The sequence below is a fragment of the Chiloscyllium plagiosum genome, unplaced genomic scaffold, assembly GCF_037043375.1.
Source record: "Chiloscyllium plagiosum isolate Xiang-an unplaced genomic scaffold, Cpla_swu_hap1 HiC_scaffold_18, whole genome shotgun sequence".
Classification (NCBI taxonomy): Eukaryota; Metazoa; Chordata; class Chondrichthyes; order Orectolobiformes; family Hemiscylliidae; genus Chiloscyllium; species Chiloscyllium plagiosum.
This window is the reverse complement of record NW_028270156.1, coordinates 108,311,828-108,338,424: the sequence shown is the minus strand read 5'-3', so window position 1 is coordinate 108,338,424 and position 26,597 is coordinate 108,311,828. Positions and strand designations below refer to the sequence as shown.

General features: G+C 43.4%; 1 non-coding gene across 1 annotated transcript; it reads right to left on the bottom strand.

Moving 5' to 3' along the window:
- Positions 1-11,231: 11,231 nt before the first annotated feature.
- On the bottom strand, positions 11,232-11,323 carry trnar-ucu (transfer RNA arginine (anticodon UCU)). The gene is given in 2 exon segments: positions 11,232-11,267; positions 11,287-11,323. It is a non-coding gene; the product is annotated as a tRNA-Arg (tRNA).
- Between the last annotated feature and the right edge of the window lie 15,274 nt (positions 11,324-26,597).

Here is a 26,597-nt window from a genome sequence, read left to right as displayed (position 1 = left end):
GAGGTTTACAAGGTAGCCAGGAAAGACCGTAAAAGAGAGCTCAGATGAGCCAGGAGGCGACATGAGAAGTTTTTGGCGGATAGGATCAGAGGAAACACTATAGGTATTTAAGGAATACATGAATGACGAGAGTAAGATTCTGGCCAATCAGCAATAGCACTGGAAAGTTGTGTGTGGAGTCAGAGGAGATGGGGGAAGCACTAAATGAATACTTTTCAACAGTATTCAGTCTAGAAAACGACAATGTTGTGGAGGAGAATACTGAGATACAGAGTACTACACTCGGTGGGATTGAGGTTCACAAGGAGGAGGTATTAGAAATCCTGCAGAGTGTGAAAATAGATAAGCCCCCTGGGCCGGATGAGCTTTATCCCTGGATCTTCTTGGAAGCCGGGGGGAGATTGCCGAGCGTTTGGCATTGAACTTTAAATCGTCATTGTCTACAGGAATAGTGCCATGCGACCTGAGGATAGAAAATATGGTTCCCATGTTCAAGAAGGGGAGTAGGGACAATCCTGTTAATTTTAGATCAGTGAGCCTCACTTCAGTTGTTGGTAAATTGTTGGAAAAGGTTATGAGATAGGATTTATAACCATCTGGAAAGGAATAATTTGTTCAGGGATAGTCAGCATGGATTTATGAAGCGTAGGTCGTGCCTCACAAACCTGACTGATTTCTTTGAGAAGGTGACCAAGCAGGTAGATTAGAGTAAACCGAATGATGTTGTGGATATGGATTTCAGCAAGATGTTCGATAAGGTACCCCACAGTCGGCTATTGCACAAAATGCGGAGAAATGGGATTTTGGGAGATGTAGCAGTTTGTATCAGTTATTGGCTTGCTGAAAGAAGACAGAGGGTGGTTGTTGAGGGGAAATGTTCATCCGGAAGTCCAGTTACCAGTGGTAAACCGCCAGGGTCGGTATTGGGTCCACTGCTGTTCGTTATTCTTTATAAACGACCTGGATGAGGGCGTAGAAGGGTGGGTTAGTAAATTTGCAGACGGCACTAAGGTCGGTGGAGTTGTGGATAGTGATGAAGGATGTTGTAGTTTACAGAGAGACATAGATAAGCTACCGAGCTGGGCTGAGAGGTGCCAAATGGAGTTTAATGCGGACAAGTGAGAGGTGATTCCTTTTGATCGGAACAACCGGAATGCAAAGTATTGTGCTAATGGTAAATTTGTTAGTAGTGTAGGTGATCAGAGAGATCTCGGTGTTCAGGTAGAGAGATCCTTGAAATTTGCCACCCAGGTTGACAAGTTTGTTAAGAAGGAGGAGAAAGTGAGGTCTGCAGATGCTGGAGATCAGAGCTGAAAATGTTTGCTGGAAAAGCGCAGCAGGTCAGGCAGCATCCAGGGAACAGGAGAATCGACGTTTCGGGCATAAGCCCTTCATTCCTGAAGAAGGGCTTATGCCCGAAACGTCGATTCTCCTGTTCCCTGGATGCTGCCTGACCTGCTGCGCTTTTCCAGCAACACATTTTCAGCTCAAGTTTATGAAGAAGGCATACAGTGTTTTAGCTTTTATTAATTGAGGGATCGAGTTCTGGAACCATGAGGTTATGCTACAGCTGGACAAAATGCTAATGCGGCCGCACTTGGACTATTGTATACAGTTCTGGTCACAACATTTTAAGAAGGATGATGAAGCTTTGGAAAAGGTGCAGAGGAGATTTACTCGTATGTTGCATGGCATGAAGGGAAGGTCTTACGAGGAAAGGGTGAGGGACTTGTGGTTGTTTTCGGCAGAGAGAAGAAGGTTGAGAGGTGACTTAATAGAGACATATAATATAATCAGAGGGTTTAGATAGGGTGGACGGGGAGAGCCTTCTTCCAAGAATGGTGACGGCGAGCACGAGGGGGCATAGAATTAAATTGAAGGGTGATAGATATAGGACAGATGTCAGAGGTAGTTTATTTACTCAGAGTGTAGTAAGGGTATGGAATGCTTTGCCTGGAACCGTAGTAGATTCGCCAACTGTAAGTACATTTAAGTCGTCATTGGACAAGCATATGGACGTACATGGAATTGTGTAGGTTAGATGGACTTCAGATTGGTATGACAGGTTGGCGCAACATCGAGGGCCGAAGAGCCTGTACTGCGTTGTAAAGTTCTATGTTCTATGTTCTATGGTCTAACTCCCACTGCTTCTATTCAAGGGTGCACCTGCGTTCTGTTCACTGTTTCGTTGTGCATTATCTGAATGGCATTTTTACGAACGCCCATTTTCGCAAACGTGCACTGCGGCCTTCGCAGCTTTATCTTTCCACAAGGGCTCCCACAGGGTGGAAGGTAAGGAGTTGCAGGTTATTCACCCAATGATGTAATCCTGAGGTCTTCCAATACCTCTCCTGCATGTCGGAGTACTCAAAACAAGGGTTGCTCACCCATCACCGGGCAGCTAAATTTCAAATTTTTCATCATTTTCTACAAATCTCTAGACTGTCTTCCCTCTATCTATCACTGGCATGTCCTCCAGCCCACTCAAGAGCAAATAGAGCTGGTCAATAGTATGCAACCCAGCCAGCAGACACGACACCCAAGATTATGTTTTAAAGTGCACTCTCAGATATTCTGCATTTCCTCGAATTCCAAGCTCCGGAGCATGTTCGATTTGAACTGTTTCACGTTTGGTGCCTAAAAGTCACCTGCCAAGGCCATAAATAATGAATTCCCGTGGCAACGTAAATCGCACCAGGCAAAAGGAAAGGAATTACTCACCAAGTGATTAAGAAAACCTGCAATACATGTTGAAATCAAGGGTAATGAGCTGGTATCAATACTACAACGTACCTTTTATATAAAAGCAGCTTCAAAGCTTTTACTTTGTGTGAGTTTAAACAAATGTTGATCCCTGTCACATTATGAGATATTGGGAAGCTGACAAAGTGTTATATCAAATACGTGATCAAAGAAATGGGTTTCAAGTCGTATTTTGTCACACAAAACGAAGCTTGTATCACAAAACTGAGATGACCGAAGTTTTTCTGCTAGAGGTCATCATCTTTTGTCAGTCTCAAAACGCTTCATATGTTAGTGCTCCCATAGCTCAGTGGTTCGAGCCCGGAGTTGTAACCTCGATTCATACTACAGCCTTGCTGAATTTTCTTGAAACTATTGCAGCAAGCATCCGAAGGTGCGTTCTCCATGTTGTTAGGAATTATTTTTGAAGGAATAGCTGGAAGTCATTTTATAGGCAGACCACCCTCCCCCCGCCCCCCCCCCCCCCCCCCACCCCAGGCCCCATTTGTTTCTGTTTGGAAGTCCCCTGTTTTTCCTTCGAGGAACATGAGGATGACAAGCTTCTGATGCGAATAATGCCTTCATTTGGCAGGAAGAACAACGTGATTCATGAAAAGCAGAAAAGGAACGGTGAAACAATGGGGGACGAAAACGTACAGGGATGCGGTTGAATGCTTCTGTTCCTTATGTAGAGACAGGAATCTGCTGGAATCCAATTAAACAGGCAGGAAGTTGGAAGAACACAGCTAGCCAGGCTGCCTCAGAGTTGGAGAAGTCAACGTTTAGCAGGTACCAATTATTTCCGATTGGGACAGTCCTTGAGGTACAGCCTCCCGCCTGTTTACCCCTCTGCTTATGTAAACAGAATCGGTTTTAAAGCGAGTCATGAAGAAAGAAGAGGCCAAACGGGTCAATTCCTCATTTTACGGAAGTTGGGCTCTCCTGAGGCCTTTGTCACTTTCAAAAGATGTGTCTGTATAGTTCCCTCTATGGGTCAAAATGAGGCTCAGTTCTCCCGCAGTTCATGAACAAATTTGACGGTATCTGACTTCAGACTCATTCACTGGTTCATTGGAAATTAAAACTGTGCAGGGAAAGTCTCATTCAGATGAACACTTCAGACGTCAGGCTGTGGGCCAATGAGTGGAAATTGGAAACGAGAATATTTGGATGTTTGATGACTGGCACTGACATAATGTATTATTCTGTGCTGTAAAAGCACGGTGTCACAAACACTCTTTTTTGGAAGGACTTTCTCATCGCAGGAAAAGAAACCTATGCTGTTCAGAAGAGACGCAATTGCACATGCCGTCCTTCCTGGTCGACTAGTGGTTACCATACAGTGCTTTCACCGCTGTGGTTTGGATTAATTTCTTGATCAGGGAATCTGGATTTATTGTTCCTGATAAGGGCAACAACACAAGTCGAGCGTCTTTGACATTTCAAACGCGTCCGCATGTGCCTTGCATAATTGTGCAGGGCCGCAAGGTGGCTCACTGTTTATCACTGCTGCCTCACGGCGCCAGAGATATGATTTGCCGACAACTGGGTCGACTGTCAGTAAGGTACCTTATTCAGGAGCAAATGAAGAGAAAATGGGTAAGGAATTGTTCTGTGAGGGTTAATTCCCGGAGGATTGGTGTGCATTTGTTGCATCGAATAGCCAATTTCTGAACTGTAGGCATTCCATGTTCCCTTATTGTGTTGCTTTAGCACATGTTCAGACAAGGGAGAAAAGTGAGGAAAAACAGTCACGACCCAATCAGTGATTGATCCATTGTGCAACAACCAACGGATTCACTTTTGACTGAACTAGCTCCCATTTTCCCTACATTGGTAATGGTAGTATGCAGCATTAGAACGGGTTTTCATGTGTTGTTTTGGCCCCAGCATCCTTTCTCAACATGGACTATACTGGGACATAAAGAGATGATAAAAGACATGGATGGCGATGACTGGAATGAAAAGACATCAGGAAGAATAGACAGCGTTTACTTGGAAACAGAAACATGGAAAGGAAGCCAACGATGTAGTGGGGGAGAATGCCATTTGAAAAGACAAAGCGGGGTTTCATGGGATGGTGGAAAAGACGAATAGATCATGTGGCGTGAAACCAGGTAAAACTGAGTTGTGTCCGTATAGAAGGTTTCTAGGCGATATGAATTTGGTAAGAGTAAACAGGAGGGAAATTCCCTCATTCGGATAGATCTAAATCTAGAGTACAGAACTTGAAAACCAGCGATGAATGATAAAGAGAAGTTTGGAGCTCGCATTCTTTTTCTTTCTACAGCTATTGAATTCGAAAATGATTACTTTTTCTCAGGAAAAATTATTCAGAAGCTGATTCTAAAACATTTGTAAAGACGCGTGAAGACACACAAGGAGTGAATTTCACCGGGATATGGAGTCTGGGCGGCTCGAATGGGTACAAAAGGTGCACACTCTCTAATTGCTTAACGTTAATTGGAAAGAAACTTCATAACTCCTGCAACTGAGCACGACTAAGTGTAGAATGAGCTGATTGTGAGGAAAGGTTGAGCAGCTTGTTCTACGTGAAATTCTATAAATTGTAAAAGAACTGAGCAGTTTGTGTTAGCTCAGCATTAAAGGGAAGCCGGTTAGCTCAGTCTGCTGCATAACTGGTTTATGATATAAAGTGATGCCAACAGTGTGGGAATAATTTGCGCAATGTCTCAGCATACCGTCAGGATCCTGATCTCCCAACTCAGCTAATAAATTAGACGGTGGCGATAATCAAAGTGAAACTATACTATCGTGAGCTGGAACTGACCTGCCGATGTGATGCACCCTTGTTCTTTCATCTGTTGCATTGGAAAATTTGGCTGCAATCACAGAGAAGGGAGTGAGTTCATTTGCAGCTCACTCATCTCCCCCAACCATATCTAGTGACAAGGCACGAAAAAAATTCCTGTTTGAATTCTGTAATCTTCATAGCAGTACTTAAAAACATCTTTGTCATTTCTATTCCAGTTTTTCTGATAACAAGCAAAATGTCCAATGAGATAAACCTAATAATTTTTGGATTGTTTTAATTGACTGTGCGAGTTTGCAGCAATATCAGTAATATGATACGAGCTAAACATCCTTTCCAGAATTTAACATAGCGCAGGACCAGCGACATGAGAAACGTCATCGACTTCAAAAATCACCTCTGTATCTCTAGTGAGTGATGGATATTCACTCAGGGAGTCTTTATGGCTGGTCTTAAGTAACTGAGATATTTCCCAAGGACAGAACACTCCACAAAATCAGATATTTTTTGAATAAATGCTGTTTTATTCAATGCTCTTTTGCAACTTACATATATATATATATATATATATATATATATATATATATGCACACACACACATACATGCATGCGCACACTCATTTATATATATATATATATCCATTCCAAATTTTCTGAATTCACACACACACGCATATGTGTGTGTGTGTGTATTCAGAATATTAGGAATGGATGGTCGGCCATTTGAATGTTATTCCTGTATAATGTGCGAGCGAAGAGTTTTCAGTAATGTCTCTGACATTTGAATCGACGGGAAGTGCACCCAACTGCATCTCCTTGGTAACAGCTTTAGGGAACTGGAGCTGGACATTGGATCTTTCGGAAGTCTGAGGTGAATTGAGAGGAGTTATAGGGAGGCAGTTACACTTCAGGTACAAGAAAAAGGTCGATGCGATACAGTCGGGAGACGATAAGGGAACAGGCAGCCAGTGCAGGCATCCACTTTGTCTGTGCCCATCTGTAACAAGCATACCGTATTTGTTACTTTTTGGGGGGATGACATATGAGGGGTAAGCCATGGGTTACAGAGCTCTGGCACAGTGTTTGTCCCTGTGATCAGAAGGGTAGGGGAGAGGGGAGGAGAGCAATAATTATTGGGGACTACATAGTAAGGGGGACAGATTGCAGTTTCTGTGGGTACAGGGCAGGCTCATGATTGATGTGTTACCTCCAAGTTACCAAGGTTTGTGATGTCTCGCAGCGTGTTTTCAGGATCCTTAAGGGGAGGGGGAGCAGCCCGAGGTCATGTTTCACATATGCACTAACAACTTATGTAATAAAAGTGATGTGGATGTATGGCAGAAATTCAGGGATCCAGGGTGACATCTTAGATCTAGATCAAACAGAGTTGTTCTCTCTGCTTTGTTACACATGCCACGTTGGAGTGAGGGAAAAAATAGGGAGAGAGCAGATGAACGCGTGGTTGCAAGGATGGTGCAGCTGATAGGGATTTGGATATCTGGAGAGTTGTGGGTCATTCTGGATTCGGTTGGATCTCAATAAACAGGATTGTCTTCACCTGACCCGGAAGGGTACCAACATCCTGAGTGGATAAAAATGAATGGTTTTTCCTGGCACCTCAGTTTCGATTTTTCAGTCAGAACAGGGAAGTCGTTAAAGAAGGGAAGATGTGGCATTTTTAGTCAAAGGCAGTACTATGGTAGCAGAAAGAATATTTAGTGAGGACCTGACTCAATCTGCTGAACTAGAATGGGCTGAGATTAAAATCAGGCAAGTACAGGTCACCACCAATATGTTCTAGAGATATGGAGGAAAAGATTGCAAAGATGATTCTAGATAGGAACGGAAGTAACAAGGTAGTTGTGGTGGGGAAGTTTAACTTTCCAAATATTGATTGGAAATGTTATTGTTTGAGGAGCTCCGATTGGTCAGTCTTTGTCCAATGTGTGCAGGAGGGTTTCGTGACGCAGCAAGTAGACAGGCCAACAAGAATCAAAAACATTTGGTACTGCGTAATGAAGCAAGTCAACTGTTCGATTTGGAGATAAGTGAGCACTTTGGTGATACTGACCACAATTCGGTATGTTTATTAATTATATATATATATATATATATATATATATATATATATATATATATATATATCGCAGAGCATGAGGTAGGATGAACCAGATGGGAAAGTAAACGCAGGGGTTTTGCACACCTGAAGTATGGAGCATCAGGGATGCGCTCATGCATGTCTTTGATAAGTGTGTGTGCGTCATGCAGGGAATATGAGATTGAGACAGGGAAACATTTTTACTCAAAAAGTTGAATTTCTTGTCAAGGTGGAGAAGACGGTGCATGTAACCATGTAATATGAAAGCTGAGTTAGGGCACTTGAAAATTAAAAGCTCGCAAGGAAGGACCAAAAAAGAGAGCTACTCAGAGCAAAGAGGGGAAATGAAAAGTCTTTAGAAACCCTGAAGCTTTCTCTTGTCATTTCAAGAATAAAAGAATATCTAGGATATGATTCGGGCTTGTCAAGAACAGTAGTCGGACGTTGTCAACGGAGTCCGAGGATAGGAGAGCCGCTGAATGTATATTTTTCATCATATCTCAAATGAAAAAGACAATGCTGTCGAAGAGAATTTTGAGATGCAATCTGTTGGAATAAACGAAATTGATATTCGTAAAGACGAGTTGTTAGGAATTCTTGAAAGCCTGAAAATAGCTTTGTCCCCTGGGATTGATGGGATGTATCATAGGATTCTCTGGGAATCGTGGGAGGAGTTCGCAGAACTTTTGACTGACAGCGTTATTTCGTCAGTGTCTATGTGATTAGTGCGAGAAGACTCGAGTTCAGCAAATATTGTCCCCTTCTTCACGAAGAGGAGTAGGGAGAACGCTGGAAATTATAGAACAGTGAGCTGAATTTCCTTGAAGGTGAAGTTTTGGGAAAGGTTATGAGAGATATGATGTATGATCACCTAAGAAGGAAGAAGTTGATTCACTACAGTCATCACGATTTTGCGAATAGCATGCTGTGCCTCACAAACTTTATTGAGCTCTTTGAAAAGTCAACAAACAAGTGGATGAGAGTAAAGTGGTTGACGTGGTGGATGCGATTTTCACTAAGGCACGGTCGGCTGTTGCATAAAATACAGAGACATGGGATTGAGGGTGATTTAGCGGTTTAGATCAGTAATTGGCTCGCTGAAAGAACACAGAGTATGGTAGTTAATGGAAAATATTCATTCTGGAGTTCAGTTATTCATGGTGTACCACAAGGTTCATTTTTGGGTCCACTGCTGTTTGTCACCTTTATAAATGACCTGGGTTCGAGCATGGGATGATGGATGAGTAAATTCTCAGAATACACTAAGTCGATGGAGTTGTCAACAGTGCCGAAGTCTGCTGCAGGTTACAGACAGACATGAATAATCTGCAGATTGGGGCTCAGAGGTGGCATATGGAGGTTATTGTGGAAAAGTGTGAGGTGATTTACTTTGGAATGAACAACAAGAATAAAAAGTTCTGGGCTAATTGTAATGTTCTTGGAAGTTTAGATGAGCCAAGCAATCTCAGCGTCCATGTATATAAAACTCTGAAAGTTAACACACACGTTGATGGATTTGTTTGCAATGAGCACAGTGTGTTAGTTTTTATTGGGAGAGGGAATGAGTTTCAGGGCCAAACGATCCTTTTGCAGCTCCAGACATTTGTCTGGTATGGACAAACTTGTGGAGTTGCGTGCGGTTCTGGTCGCCACATTATAGGACGGATGTGAAAGCATTGGAAAGGTTGTAGACGAGATTTCTTCGGATGTTGCCTTCTGTGAAGGGAAAGTCTTACGAGGAAAGGCTGAGGGACTTGAGGCTGTTTTTGATTGAGATAAGAATTTTGAGACGTGAATTAATAGAGACATAAAATATGATCAGAGGTTGCTTTAAGGTGGACAGTGAAGTCCTTTTTCTTCAAATGGTGATGGTTGACACAATGGCACATCGACGTAATTTGAGTGTGATTGATGCCGAGGTCGATTCCTTTCTCAGAGAGTAGTAAGGGTTCAGATCGCCTTGCCTTCAACAGTCGTAGACTCACCAACATTCAGGGCAATTAAATGATCATTGGATAAATTTACGGCTTGTAATGCCAAAATGCTGGTCAGATGGACTTCAGATTGGTATCACAGGTCGGTGCAACATTAGTGCCAAAAGCACTTTATTGCGGTGAAATATTCCGTGTTTGAACTGTTCTTCAGCTTGAAGTTGCAATCATCTCTGTTCACTATCAGTAAAACAAACACCTGGCGAGAATCCAATGCACAATTTTGGCAGTGCATGTTCTGCCATTCTATAATGCAACTACGTTGAAACTTTATTGCTGGAACAGCACAGCAGGTCAGGCAGCATCCAGGGAACAGGAGATTCGACGTTTCGGGCACAGGCCCTTCTTCAGGAATCCTGAAGAAGGGCCTGTGCCCGAAACGTCGAATCTCCTGTTCCCTGGATGCTGCCTGACCTGCTGTGCTGTTCCAGCAATAAAGTTTCAACTTTGATCTCCAGCATCTGCAGACCTCACTTTCTCCCCTATAATGCAACTACAGCAAGCTAACTAATTACACCGCTGGATCTGCCGTCTAATGATGACAAACGTCTCCTGATCTTACCACTGGGACCCTCAACCCAATTACTCATTTTTTTTTCTGTGGACCTGAAAAGAAACATAGTGCAGAGGAGGTTATACTGATAATGGATCGCCGATTATGAAGCATTAACTTCAGGAAAATGGCACAGAAAATGTGGTGAAAATCGATTTTATTGAATACTGCGTACGTTTTCCGTGGCTTCCTGCGTTGATCACAGGAAATGTTATGTCGCCACTGTCCTGGGATTTTCCTTCTATCGGTGTCAATTCGTCAGAGAATTCGATTCACTGACATTTCACCAACTTCCTTTGGCATGTTCTTATGACACATCCACTCACACTGCACACAACATCAACAATGTTCAGCATACTACATCCACGAGCATGTGGCATGGTTTTCATAAACAGTGAAGTTTGGATAATGTTATGCAAAGGCAAATTGAAATTCAGTTTAATTAGTAAAGTCGCAAGAATCCAGAGTAAGATTCAAAATGTCAGAATTTCACATTCATTACCTTGGGCAGAATACCAGCCCAGCAAAGGGGAAATCTGCCCCTGAATCCATGCAATTGCTTGCTCCATGTCTTCACATGGAAACCTATGTGAAGGAACATTCACCCTGAAGGAGAACTTGTTAGAATCCTCTGCTGTCTGATCTAAACCTGAAACAAGAGCTGTCTATTCCAGCTGGGAGGGAAGCGAGGTGGAGATGAGACGAACATATTACTTGGTGTTTAATTCATATTGTCCCCATTGTGATTATTTAAAAACCTGGGCCAGAAATGGCACAGACACAAAGGAGCAGAAGGAGGCCATTCTTAACACCGATCCTGCCCCGCCACGTCATTCGATATCGTCATGGCTGACACAACAATGTTAAGTCTTTTTCCAGCCCATCCACGTCATCGTGTTGCCGAGTGGCGAACAGATATTTATCGGCCTCTATCATAAATAGACATCGAAAATGTACATCTGTGAGAGGAAAATGGTCAGTTTCGAGACAGTTGGGTTTCTGCATGAATATTACTGGTTTTTCAGATGACAGCCGAGTCTGGTCTGACCACTTTGCAATACATAAATTAAAACTCGACTCTGATGGGATTCGAACCCACAACCTTTGAATAGCAGCTTGCACAGGGATGTAGAAGTCCAACGCGCTTTCCATTGCGCCACAGAGCCGTGCATGCAGTGAGCTTTAAGCACACAAGTTTGCCTTTGACGCATTGCGTTCAGGATACCCATCTCGCGCCTGTCTGTCATCGTCACACTTTCCGGTACCTGGTCCTTATCCACTCCTGCTCTGGCTCATGAAGTGTTCGGTTGCAGACTGCTGAATCGTTCTCATGATACTTAGCTTTACCACATGTTCAGATAATGATTTCCAGATAATCAATACTCTTTTAGGTGAAAGCATTCTTCCTAAATCTAATCCTTGTCTCCTGTCTTTCATTTATGTCACTCTGTTACTTCCCAATACAGGCTTATCCCTGTCACACATATCTATCCTCTTCATAAAATGAGCACGTTAATCGGTTTCTCATTCAGCCTTCTCTGCGGTTAGATAAACATCCCCAGCCTAGCTCGTGTACCTTCACAATGGGAGTGATCAAGCCCTTGCCTTTCTTTTCATCTCCAGCGAAATTCTCCTCCTGCAATTAGACGCTTCCAGCAGTCTGGCGATTACAACGGAAAAGCAAAGTTCTCAGAAGAAAAACCAAAAGGTCTGAACAAAATCAGCAGCTCTTGTCCATCTCTGATGAGAAAGGAAAGTTAACGTTTCGAGTCCAATGATCCGTCTTCGGAACTGATGGGAAGGGCGGGTGGACGAAGAATGTGGAAGAGGGCAGACGGTTTCTAAAATGATTGAACTCGATGTTGGGTCCTCATGTTTGCATGGTCTGTTGGTAGAAAATTAGTTGCCGGTCTTTGGTAGAAAATTAGTTGCTTGTGTTGTGTCTTGAAGAGCACAGCAGCAGACCAGAAACTGAAATGATTGCCTGGGAACACAGTGTCTCGATTAGAGTGGGGCTGGAAAAGCACAGCAGTTCAGGCAGCATCCGAGGAGCAGTAAAATTGACGTTTCGGGCATCAGCCCTTCATCAGGAATACAGGCAGAGACCCAGAAGGGTGGGAACACATTGTAATGTTGAAGTACAGGAGACTGGAAGATCCGGATAGTTTTTGTTGATTCTGGACAGAATGTAAGTGATCTCAGCTTTGTCACCGACACTATTTTCCTCTCTCCATTGGAGAAAGGTCACACTCTGAGCAGGAAATACAGTTGCCTCGATTAAATGAACTGCAGACAAATCTCTGGAAGATGTGACGAGAAGCTTCCATAGTAAGGAGAGGTATCGGAAACCAGCAGTAAATGTAACTTACAACATAGAACGTTACAATGCTGTACAGGCACTTCGGCCCTGGGTGTTGCCGCGACGTGTAAAATAATGTGATATCCATTGTAATGGAAAATCAACATTTATTTTGAAACCAATAAAAACACAGGGAAACAAATAAGTAAGTCCCTAACTTTGCAGAGGCAAGTGTTGCAGACAGACTGAACAAAAATGTGAAGTTAAGCCTAAATAATAGCAGACTTACAAGGCCAGTAAACTACCATATCAACAGTCAAGGAATGAGAAAAAAAACTCCGTATCTGGAAAGTAACCCGAATGTTTCAGGCCCCTGAACTTGAGGTTTTGATAAGAAGAAGCGAATTCTACTATCAAGGGAAAATGTATTATTTGTGGAAGGTGAGCTAGTTACCTTTTTGGTAGATACAGGAGCAACATAGTCAGTCCTTAAATCAACACAGTTGAGAGAGTCGACGCAATGGATGCATCAGGAGTCGTGATACGAGAAAGCTTAACCGCACCACTATTGTGCGGACCCAGTAATGGTGAAACATTCCAATTCTCATGACTATTGTCGGAAATCTGTCCTTTAAATCAGATGGCTTGCGATCAAATTGTGAGATTGGGTCGGGTAGTGCAGTACCCTGAGAGGCGTGTAGGTAATACGAAAAGAAGATTTACCAGCGCAAGCTGTAAATTACGACTCACGACCCCGATGCATGTCTATGAGTGGCGAGAAAGCCAGAGAACCAAACGTTCAGTAAGCGATTCACTCGCCCAGCAATCAAGTAACCATGTTAATTCCATTAACACCGATTTTCTTGCTGGGGTTATGCTGCACTGCACAGCACACATACACCGTGATGGCCCTTACAAATCGTAAGAGAAGGATTGTTTGAGGAGATTGGTTAAACCAGATCAGTTCGTATTGTGCGAAGTTTATTGGAATGATCACAGATGTGCAGTCAGTGTAAACTTATCCAAATTATCTGTGACGGCAGGTAGACCCTATCCTTTTGATGTGTAAGGCACCTTTCCTCACGTACTATTGGCGAAGGCATCCAGCTAGAGTTGGCAGGATTTGAGACGATGGGTACTGCAGGCACAAAAAAGCGAAAGATTGTGTCTTCAGCGACGATGTGCGTATCTGATTCAATGCAGATATAAGGACAGATATGAAGAAACTAAATTGGCTAACTCAGGCAGATAGAGCAGTCCAGGTAACCCCCGCCAAGAGGGTATCCTGGCGATTAGCTATGGCAGATGTCTCGGACCCAAGATTAAGAAGGGTCCCTACTGAGCGCAGGGCAAAAGGCAAACGTGATCTGGGGCTCATACGAAGCTGTGAACCCCATAAGAAGTCCTCCGAAGTCTGAGTATCGTCCTTGCAGAACACAAGACTCGTTAAAACCCGAGGTTGTCAAAGGATACTACTTTGTATCCCTCCTTAAGGCTTGAGTGATAATTCCCTGTGGATAATCACCGGTGAGAGCCCGCATTGTTCCGGTCAAAAAGGCAAACATTCCAGGTGAATCAGGAAACGGAGCTTTGTTCAAGACCTGCAGGTAGTCAATTATGCTGTTGTTCCGACCGCCCCAAATGTTCCTAACCCTTGTACTATATTAGCTCAAATTCCACCGGACAGTAAATGGTTCTCTGCTATGGATTTAGCAAATGTCTTATTTAGTGTACCGGTACACCCAGAAAGTCACTTCTGGTTCACTTTTCCATTCAAATGCAAATCGTGTACATTCAAGCGACTTTGTCAAGATTACTGTGAGTCACCCGCCATAATTAATGAGGCTCGATGCTGGAGTCTGGAGATTCTTGTTTTAACCCCGGGGTCAGCGCTTCTGCAGTATGTAGACGAATGCTTAATAGCAGCACCAACAAAGGAACAATGTGAGAAAGATACGCTTGCGTTGCTCTGCCATCTAGCCAGGAATGGGCACAAAGCTAGTTTCGCAAAACTACAATTTGTGCAACAACAGGTGAAGTTCTTAGGTCACTTCTTGTCTGAACAAGGGAAGGTTGAAACTTTATTGCTGGAACAGCACAGCAGGTCAGGCAGCATCCAGGAAACAGGAGATTCGACGTTTCGGGCACAGGCCCTTCTTCAGGAATCCTGAAGAAGGGCCTGTGCCCGAAACGTCGAATCTCCTGTTCCCTGGATGCTGCCTGACCTGCTGTGCTGTTCCAGCAATAAAGTTTCAACTTTGATCTCCAGCATCTGCAGACCTCACTTTCTCCTTGAACAAGGGAAGGCCATTGGTCAAGACAGTTCAAGCAATCCAGCAAATTCCAAAGCCTCACACGAAGAAACAATTGCTATCCTTTTTGGTCATGCGCTCCTACTGTAGAATGTTTATCTCACATTATACAACCCTTGAGGCCCCTATAAATGAAATTTCCGATAGCTAAGAGTTGCAGAGCCAGAGACCGAAGCAGTTGAATTGAAAATGGCACTCCAAACCATACCTACACTGGGGATTCCGAATCCAAACAAGCCTTTTGTACAAACGGTAGATGCATGACATCGGTGCTGATGCAGGATAATGTGGGAAAATTGAGGCAGGTAGCTTACATTTTGGCTTAACATAGACCACGTAGCGGCAGGATTGCCTATATGCCTGCGAGCCGTGGCTGCAGCTGATAAAGTTTGTTGTAGCGTCCAGGGACACAGTCGGCTTTGGATAATTAACCCTCCTGGTCCCACATGCATCCTCACTGGCTTCCGAGCAAAACACAGCACACATGTCGGCAGCACGTTGGCTCAGAAACAATACTGTGCTATTGGAGATGCCTAACATTTCAATAACGAGATGTAACGTCCGTAATGCTGCTCGCCTTCTCCCCACAGAAGGAGACGGAGACTCACATGACTGTGTCGCTGTAACTAATAAAATTTGCAGCCCAAGACCAGACGTGCAGGATTCACAAACTCAGAATCAGTATATGGCGTTTTTTTGTGAATGGGTCAGCATTCAGGTGCAAACGGATAGGCCAGAATTGTGTTTGGTATGCTGTCGTAACTACTCATGAGGTAGTCAAAACGAAATCACTCCCTTGTCATCTGTCAGCTCAAGCAGCGGAGCTGATTGCCTTGACTGAGGCATGTAAATTGGCTGAGTGAAGTATAGTGAACATTTACACCGACAGCAGATATGCATACGGGGTTGTACAGAATTGTGGAACTCTGTGGAAACCCAGGGGCTGCTTGACCTACTCTGGAAAGCCCAAAATACACCGTGGCCTGACTTCTGACCTCCTGGAAGAGGTCCTACCGCCTAAATCATTCGCTGTTTGTAAATGTGAAGCCCACACGAAAAAGTACGATTCCCTTTCTCAAGGCAATGCGAATGCAAACTCAGCGTGAAGGACGGCAGCCCAGCAGCCGCCAAGTGATCAGTTGACATGTGTATGTCAAATTATTGTAATCCAAAGCAGACTAATGGGAGGTCGAGTCGCAGGCCACGCCGAACGACAAGCGTGAATAGACAATGGCAAGGTGCAGAATGAGGGAATGACTGTAGTGTGGCCCCATTGGTAAACCCTGTCTACCGCGATCATTATTCCCATTCCATGCCAATTAACACACAGTGAGGACCATGTGTCAAAAGGGGGGATGTACCGAATAAAGTGGTATGATTTTATCTTGATATGTAATTTGGTTTCCGTGGTCGAATCTGTAACTCCTTTTCTGACATGGTGCAAAATAATTTTCCAAAGGCCATCTTAGTCAGTCCGGGACTGAGGTTCAGAAAAGAACAGATTTTTTTTTTGTAGCTTGCTGTGTTTACATTCTCCCCGCCTCGCTCTGCGTAGAAGGACTTATAAACATCATTCCTGTCAGTCCAGGTGAGACACTTTGTGACGCGGGTAGTTTCATTGGCAAAGAAAAGACATTTATCCCCATGAAGCTTCCTTTCACCCTCTGCCTGCCCATTCATTCAATTTGATCACTGCTGTTCTGAAAAATTTCACCTCTGCTCTCCTGTTGTTATTCCGTAATTCGAGGGAACCTCGAACCGAATCCCAACATCATATTAATTTTCGGTTGTTTATGTTACATCAATGACCAGACCAGAACAAGCTAGCAGGGAGTTGAATAACACATAAAAAGATTTTTAAATTTCCTTCCAGAAAATTAACCGACTGCAGAGTCAGAATATGAGAAATGTCACACTGCACTGATATTTCGCCCATTTCACAATGCACAGATACTCCTAGACGAGTTCAGTCTTTGCAAAATGTTTATTTATAATTGTGACAATTCCCTGGGACAAATCCTCCCTCAATCCACAAAAATGTATGCTACCAAAAACTATTTCAGTTCAGATTAAAATCGCTCAGGATACGTTCCATCAACCCAAAGTTTCCTGCGCCATGTCAATTAAAGTGTATCCAGATGAGGTTAGATCTCCCAGCTTCGTCACCCAAAGCTCCCTATTCCATGTCAACAGAAGTTGCGCCGGCCTAGTTTGGAGCTCCCAGCCTGGGCATTTCACGTGCCTCTCTGCCTTCATAGAAGGACTGCATGCTCACGGACTTGGTCACTGGCAGAAAGAGTAGATATTCACGCGTTCATTCCACTCTCAATTTCCGATCGGACCTTCGCCATTGCGTCACTAAATTTCTCTGATTCCAGACCTGGAAACCGGTGTGATTGAAGTGTGCAACCTTTGTTGTTACCTTGTCTCGAGGCACTGGGAAAGTAATGATGTGAAACTTCGTTGTTATTGAAACTTACATTTCAACAATTTCTTGAAATCTATCGAACTCAGTCTTCAACATTCTCAATGATGGAATCTCCACAGCCACTGAGGACATCGAACATGACGATACAACCCAATCTCAGTAGGTTATCCTCTTGTGCATGTGGTGCTGTTCCTCGCCAACCTCGGACATTGCATTTATTGCTTTTACTGTTGGTTATTTATTCATGTGATCGTATAGTGGCTCGTCCTCTGTATTGTGGCCGCAGCAACCTTCATTCAAATCCGAGTATCAGTAATGCGCATTTGTTCCATGTTACTCCACATAACCCTTGCAAAACAAACGCAGAAAGGAAACTATCAATTTTTAAGGTTAAAATGCTCTCGAAGGTGATGATACTTTTGCTTCCAACTTTATCTGCACCCAATATCGGAGACGTTTCTCCCTTTCCCAATCACTATTCTTAATTTCCATCCCTCCTCCCACGTCACTGGGGCATTGCACAAACTAACATTCACTTTCACCGTTGACACCGTTAAGTTAGTGTTGCAGCTGTCACTCTTGTTAGGTGAACTTGCCCCAATACCACCATGAGGAACTTTAAGCCACTTAATGCAATCAGATAATGTGGTTGGGTTATCAATCCTCATGTAAAGTGTTTGATTTGCATGGACCAGAGTTCATTTGAGCACTGGGTTCATGAAAGACACAGAACAGTATCGAAGAAAAGAGACTTTATTGGAAAAGACTAATGTTTGTGAATTCCCCACATTTATTTCAAGTCTTTATTCGTCTCTCGCTAGAGTGTTATGTACAATGCTGCAATTCACATAAAAGAAGGGATATGACAGCTGTGGAAACGGTGCGGAAGTGATTTGCCAATATATTGTCTGGATTGAAGAACTTCAGCTATGAAAGAGTTTAGACAGACTGGCCTTGCTTTTGTGAGAGCAGGAGAGATTGAGAGGAGACAGTATTGAGATGTAGGAAATAATGAGGGGCATGGATTGGGTACACTGAACGAAATATTTCTCGATGATGAATGGATCAATCAAGCATAGATTTAAGATAAGAATCATAAATGTTCGAGTAGCTCTACATTAAAAAAACTTTATCAGCTAGGGAGTGGTTGGAATTTGGACATCACTGTCTGTATATGTCAGAGCGGCAGAAATTCTGATAATCTCCAGAGATACTTAACTGTGAATTTGTAATGCTTAAAGCATACAACGTTCAATGATGTAAAATGAGATGAGGATAATCAAGCAGGTGTTGTTGAGAAGAGCATGCACAAGTAGCTTGCAGGCTCAGTTAGCTCCGACATCCACCGTGTGGCGTTTGGTAACCTCAGTTGTCACGTGAGAGGCAAGGGTTCATTTTCCCGCTGGAGCGACTCTGACTGTTTCAGGGTTTCAAGGTTTGTGTCAAGATCTGCAGTTCCGGTGAAGGGTGCAGATGGTGTGGGGATGTTCGGTGGTTTTGAGAAGTTGGTTTGCGGCCGTTTCCTCCCGTTTCTCGGTGATATCCTCAAGGCAGATGAAACTCGTGTGAAGCGCTGCTGTCCTGCAGCGTTTCGAATTGGTTTGATTTATTTCCGACTGATTTCAGTTGCTGGTACTTGTCGTTCTTTGCATGTCCCAGTATGCTGGGTCCAGAGCAACATGTTTTTTGATGGACTCATTGGATGAGTCTCGTCATTCTAGAAATTCTCTGGCTGTCCTCTGTTTAGCTGGCCCTATTACTTTTGTGTGGTCCCAGTCGAATCTGTTGTCCTCGTCATCGCTGTGCATTGCTACTCGGAACAGCTGGTTATATTGTTTAGTGGATCCTCCAGAAATATTTTGTGACAGTCTGCAGCAATGGAGAGTGCGTTGCTGAAAAAGTACAGCAGATTGGGCAGCATTCAAGAAGCAGGAGAATGGACGTTTCTGACATGAGTACTTCATCAGGCATTCGGCCAAAACGTCGATTCTGCTGCTCCTCGGATGCTGCCTGACCTGTGTTTTTCAGCACCACACTCTCGAATCTGATCTCCAGTATCTACAGTCCTCACTTTCTCCTCCGTCTGCAGCATTGGTTAGTTCCTTGTGTGAGTAAACAGTTGAGATCACCAATGTAAAATTCGTTTGCGGATTGAGATATACAACCAGGTACGTAACCCAAAAGAGTGTTTCTGTTGTTTTGAGTTTCCTGGCTGTACAATGTGTGCTTCTGTGATCGCACAGTTGGCAGTGCTCTGGGGAGCGGCTGTAGGTATCTGCGTTCGGAACCGAGATGCTATTGATGCTGTTTGATTTGTTCTTGATTTGTGAAACAGTAACACAGTGACGGATCAACTGACATTGCAAGAAGACAGACAGGCGTAGAAAATATCGAGGTACTGGTGACATTTGATTAGAGATCACCGAAATCAAGGAGAAAATAATTTTGAATTCTTTCGAGTTGTGATGAAGAACAACCAGGGAAATAAGTCACCAGCGGGTATAGTTTACAGGGCACTCACAGGAACCAACATGCGAAGTAAAACGTACAAAATGACGTAGACAGATGAAGGATGACAGTAATCATGGGTAACCTGACTTCCACTCCCCAGATCCCCTAACTCCCACTCCCAGCACCATTGTAAACACATGTTAGCGAGCCATAAACACCAACGTCGTCCATTGGAACGATCCAAGTCTTTTCTAAATTTTCGATTCGGCTATTAGTTTCACTTATTTTTCTTTCCTGGGAAACAATCTTTTTCATTGTTAGCATTCGGAAAGGAAGCTATCCTTTTTGTCAGGGAAAGAATATGTTACTAAACTTTGTGTCGTGTATAATATCCCGCTGCGTCACACGTTTCTTCTACTTTCTCTCGATTTTAATAGTCATCTCTCTTTGACTCTTCCGACCAAAGTGCATGACCTCATAATCCGGACATGAAACTTCACCTGGATAGTGTGTCCCCATTCACCCAATCTATCTATATGCCTTTGCATATTGCCATGATCTTATCATAACATGCGCTCCCACGAGTGTGTATTGTCAGCAAATTTGGACACATTTCACACTGCCACTTGCTCCATGCTATTAACAGAGAGATAATGGAAGCCTTGAACATACCCAGTCTTGACAGGCCTCGGCTGTAAATACTTCGACATACTTGCTGCCAACTGAATTGAGAACATCCTCCTCATTTGTTTCTTAAAAGGGTAACGCCTTCCCCTGAGATTGGGATCACTGGTCCTGCAATATTTTGGATATAAACAAGAGCAGGACAAACTTTTAATGTAAAACATAATCTCCCTGGCGTTTCCAGTGCCAGTCCTGAGTTTTCGTTTTTCACCTCTGTTTGAACAAACTGCCTTGATTAGTACATTATTATTGACAATGACATATCTGCTTCACAGGTGCTTCAGTGCCTGTGATTAAAGTGGAGCTGAAAAGCGCGATAGAAGTGCATCTTTATTAATCGACCATTGCCGTGTTATGAATCTCTCTGCTCATGAAAAGGGATCCTTCATATTCATTCTATCTCTCATCAATACCGAGCACATTTCCCTCAGAGTTGATTTTACATGTTTTCTTGTTGGAAGAGTTATCGCTGCAACTCCAGAAATCTCGCCTAAACAACTCGATATGTTCTCAGGTCTGCTCATCTCTTGACATGCAGGAAACTTGCGTTCTGAACAAGAAACGGACCTGACTCAAAACGGGCCTGTTTCTCAATCCACAGATGATAAAGAAAAAGCATGGGATATGGGTTTCACTGAGTTTATCTGAAACAAGTTGTCTTTTTCCATTACACGTCTTCACTCCTCGTCCTCTGGTCAATTACCCTGGTCAGAGACAGCAGTTCCTCCTGACCATTAATCCGCCCATCCACAGTTCTTTCTCGCACATCATTATAAACGTCGCCAAGACATTTCCCATTAATCTTCTTTGCTCCAAACAAAACATTCCCACGGTCGTGAATCTCTGTACATGGTGCAAAGTAGAGGATTGTGAAAAGATTCTGGGAACATGTTGCCACTTGTCCAGTGGGAAAACTGTCAACAAGCAAAACAGAAATCCCAGACTCGAGCTTTCTGAATCTTCACATAATCCTTGGGCCGCGGATTCAGTGGAAAGTGAAGGGTGAAATGGCCAACTGGGCAGAGACAGTTTAGAAATCTTTCCGTTCTTTCGGAGGCCGGTACTTTGACTCTGATGTTCTCTGGACATGAAATGATCTATGATAGTGAAGGATTCTCGTTCCTGAACGTCAGGATGTCAAATCTCATCTCAGCTCCAGGGCAATCCGAAAACGCGGGAAGTGAGACAATCCCAGTTGGAGGATAACTGGTTCCGGTGTCATGGGTGCGTCTATAGAGGGTGGGATCAGACTATTCCCATGTCTTCACCGTGAATTTCCCTGGATTGACTTAGGAAAAAATGCTAATTAAGGATGATTGTCAAAATGGGAGGAGCAGGCTGCAGCTTGCATTCGGGGGTCATTGAAGCCGTTGGCTCATCAGTCTCTGTGACGATGTTAGCCAGTGCGTTCGGCTCTTCATTGACAGGTTGCTGTTCTCCTACGAACCAGGAACAGAGCGACAGCTGTTCTCACACCATCTGCTTTTTTTTTGTCCGCACAGTTTTGGGTTTTTACCAAGGTCAGGAAAATATTCCTCAGAAGGCTCAAAGGGAGAAGTTCCCCGTTTTAGGAGAGCTGTTTCCCGGTGACATGTATGTGTTTGCAAAGCATGAGATCAGACTGTTCCTATTGTCCACAACGAATGCCCCAGAATTCATTTTGGAAACTTTAACCAATTGGGGACAATTTTCATTCTGCGAAGGGCAGGCGAAAGCTTGAATTCACTGACAGTCTGCTTTAGGAGACCCTGCAAGGGTCCTGCTACAAGGGACTACCAAGTCTCTATGGAGCAATTAGTCCACTCGTTTGGCTGTTAACCGAGAAAGTGTACCCACGCATGGAGCGGCCGGTGTTCTTATCCATCCGACTCCTTTGCTGTGCACTTTCGGGTTTTTAATAGGTTCAAGGATATGCACCCAAACGGAAACCAAATCCAGTGAGAAGCCACAAATGCGTTATTGTATTGTTGAATGGCTAGTTGTGGACACTCAAAATCTCAAACAAAACCAGAAACTAATGAAGGAACTCGGCAGGTTTGCCAGTACCTGTCGGAGAAAACAGAGTTCGGAGAAACTCCTGAAGAAGCTCTGAATCGTTGTCTCTATTTGTCTTTCCCCAGATGCTGCCAGATCTGTTTAGTTTCTCCTGCAATCTCTCCCTTTCTTTTGAAATGAATGACCATTTCAACCATTGATTACACAGACCAAACATATCCTGACATTTAACCCTGTCAAAACTGTGGTGATTGAATTCAAGCAAACCGAACAATGATTGCCTGTTCCTCAGCTCCACAGGGAGGGAGTACCTGAAACCAGTTTAGTAGCACGCTTCTGCAGATGTGACCATGTAGTTTAGTCGATGGGCGTTAAATGCAATGTGGATTCCTCATTCAGTTAACCATTTTGCTGACTGTGATTGAGAGCCGAGAGTGAACTTGAAGAGTGCTTGTTCTCTGCTTTCTTGTTTGAAATTCAATTGCAGGATTAAGTGAAATGCGTAAAACTCAAATAAGGAACGTTCGGAATCTGCAACTAACTGCTTGTCAGGATGGAAAAGACAGAAAACTCCAGAGCAGGTAAGACCCATTTAGTTATACATTTGCCCCTCTGAAGCAATTGATGCCAAATGAGATAAGAACAGTTCAGGGAATTGTGTTGGACTGATGCAGACATATGGGCCAAAGGATATTACTGTGCTAGAAACTTCCATGGCCATCTTCGAGCAGGTCATTTTGTCAAGTAACAGGACATTATTTGCAATATGTCCCTCGGCGAGGAAGGGGTCGAAGCTACTCTCCCCTGATATTTTTGTCAGTCACGGTATTCATTGGGACATTTCAATTGGTAATAACCGTTACGGTGCATATTTGTGGAATCAGTCTATATGATAATGAGGACAACGAGAGCGTGATGTTTCATTACCCAGCAGAGAGCAAACCCTTGCAGCTTTCATTCCCTGGCTCTGCTGTTGAAATAAAGATTACTTTCTCGATGTGCCTGTATTGAGATCAAACAGCTCATTAACATTGGGACTGGATGTTCAGAGGAAGCTGGAGGTGTGACAGCGACAGAAACAGAATAAGACGAGGCCTGAAAGTGTTTAGATTTTGCCGTGTGTCCGTTGTTTTTAGGGAGCAATGTCTGCTGGGCGCTAACCTGTCAGGTCCCAGGAGCCAGAGGGCTTGTTGAGGTGGGATTTGTGTTATTGAAAGTTTCACATGAGAAGCGTTTGGGACCATTTCAGCTCAGTATCCATTTCATATCGCGGCTCACAGCAACGGTGCACATTTTCTGGCGAAGTGCCTTGTTTTCCACTTAAAGCCGCCTTTCGCCGGAGACATAAAGCACATGGAATGGGTATAATCCTGAGGACACTCACTGTCAGGGAATATGCCTGCGTGACTGCGTCTGTATTTGAACATGAGAATACCTTCCTCGGAGGGGTTACAACAGTGTAACCAGGTCAACCTTCAGTACCATTGTTATGTCATTTCAGATCACATAGACAATCTCATTGCTGCAAACTGGGACGAGAATAGATGGATGCCTGATAACGTACGCTTCACGACGGACGAATGGCCCTTCACAACTCTTCCCCACACGCTTTTTAAACTCGAGGCCAGAGAGAAACTGACCTGACGAGAAAATCGCTTCACAACCTTTCAGAACCTGATTATTGTCCATTCAACTACCAATTTTGCAAACCGACTTACCATGCTTTCTAACTTCCCAAGTACTTCATTTATTTAAATGAATAATAAAATGAATGTGCACTCAACAAATGGGATTCCATTGGTAACAGTCCTCCTGTCTGAAAATTATCTTCCACCACCATTCTCAGCATCCTGACATCGAACTAATTTTATATCTAATTGGAATCCTTACATTTAACTTATGCGATTTAACTTTATGAATTAGTCAACCATGTGGAACAGTGTAAAAGCTTTTATTAAAGCCCAAGTGAGCAAACTCTGCCACCATGTCCTCATTGATCTTCTTGGTTACGCCCTCAAAAAACTCAATCAATTTTGTGCAAAACCAAGCTGATTATCCCGATTCATTCCTTGTATCTAAAAATTCAAATAAATCCTATCGTTTAGAATTGCATCCAACAACTTACCCACGACCATAACCAGACACACAGGTCTATCGATCCCAGAATTCTCCATGAATTCCTTTCTAAACAAAGGCACAACATTAGCCATCCCCCAGTCATTCGTTGCCTCACTCATAATAATAGATGATAAAAATATTTCTACGAAGGGCCCAACAGTTTCATTCCCTAACTTCCCACAAGTTTCCGGGATACAGGAGATCAGATAACACAGAAATATCCAACTTTATATTTTCCAGGTCCTCCAGCACTTCCCCTTTTCAATGTGAACTACTTTCAAAACATCAGTATTTAGGTGTACCAGCCATTTCGTTCTCCACAGTGTAAACTGACGCGAAATGAACATTATATGTTTCTCCATCTGCTCAGGATCAAGACATAGGTGAGCTTTTTCATCTTAAAGTGGTCCTATTTGGTCTCAATTTCTTAATGTACTTGCAGAATCTCTTTAGATTATGCTTAACTTAATTATCTGAGGCTATTTAATATTCTCCATTGACCTTCATGATGTCCTCCTCAAATATGTCCCTCCACTCCTTATATCGTTCAAGACGTTCACTTAAAACCAAGTATTTATAAAGAAGGTGTCACCTGCGTTAAAAAAAAACTTATGACAAGGCCTAAATCCCTGCGATCAACGTTGTTCTAACGGAATACCTAAAATGTGCAAACCGGACATTTGGACCAAGAAACCCCCACGAATCATGCGAAGGGATTCGCACCCAACTCACACCTCTACCCAATTCCTGTAACTCTAAATTTCCCATGACGAAAGAACGTCAGACATACATCTTTAGTCTGGGGAGGAAACACAGGCTGAAACGGACAGGATGTGCCAACTCCAAATTCACATTCGTCCAAAGTAGATATTGAACAAACATCGCGGAGGCTGCAAGACATTAGTACTCACCACTGAGTCAGCCATTATACAACTCCTATCCACCACTCAAAACATACCATCACTTAGATATGGGGCCAAAACCTACTCTCAATGTTCCAAATGCAATGGTCCAGAGCCTCCTATTGACTGAGGCCTAAACCTCTGCCCGTGCTTTTTAATTTGCTTGAATTGAACGCCGACATTGTTTATGCCTTCCTAAACACCAACTGAAATTGCATGCTAAACAGAAGAGAAAATTGAACTTGGAATTCTTTCTGCTTTCAGAAAATTGTCTATGCCTCTCCTCTTCCCACCTCATATTTTCCACAAAGTGTGGCAACTACAACGTTTTTCGAAGCACTCACTCCGTTCAAGTCGTTCTGCAGCATGCCCGCTTCATCAATAAGATCTGGCCTTCCACCTATCATTGTGTCTTCTTCAAATGGAGCAACAACACCCTCAGTTCCTTTGAATGGACCATTCATACATAATGTGAATAGCTGTGGTGCAAACCCTGACTCATTTGAACTCCACTAGTCACGGGCTGCCATCCTGGAAGAAACCTCTTTACCCAACTGTCTGCCTTCTGCCAGTCATCCAAGCCTCAATCCATGGCCTCTTATTTAGCAGTTTGCCATACTGCACCTTGACATATGTCTATGGAAATTCAAGCCGGTCACCTCCACAGGCTTGACTTCGTCTCGCTTGCTCATTACCTCCTCAAAAATTCGAATATATTTGTCAAATGTGATTTCTCCTTGACAACCTGAGCTGATGCTTCACGTACTCTATAATCTCATCCTTCCAATGACCTTCGATACTGTGTTTAACACAAAGCTGATTTGATTGTTATCGAGAATATTAAAACTTTGCTTTCAGACCTGAATGAGAAGATCAAAGTTCAATCGATGTTGAGATATGTTAACTCAACGCTGTCTCTTTAGGGTCGATGAGTGAGTGAATTCTATCCCTCAGTGGGATCCCTCTACTCTCTCAGCAGGTTCGATGAGTGACCGAACTGTTTTTCTCACATGGAGCAGGTAAATGCTTGCTGACAACTGCAAAACAGATGGTGTACTGAGAGTTTAGATGATTGCTTGAACCTATTCCTGGAATAAATACACTTGAAACGTCTCTCACAATTCGAATATATCGATGGGACATCAGTTCTACAGAGACGAGAGAGCACATCCCACAGACTACATGTTTGAAAGGTCTCCCCTCAATGTGAAGACGTTCATGATATACTGTCCCCAGGAACGTTTATTGTGA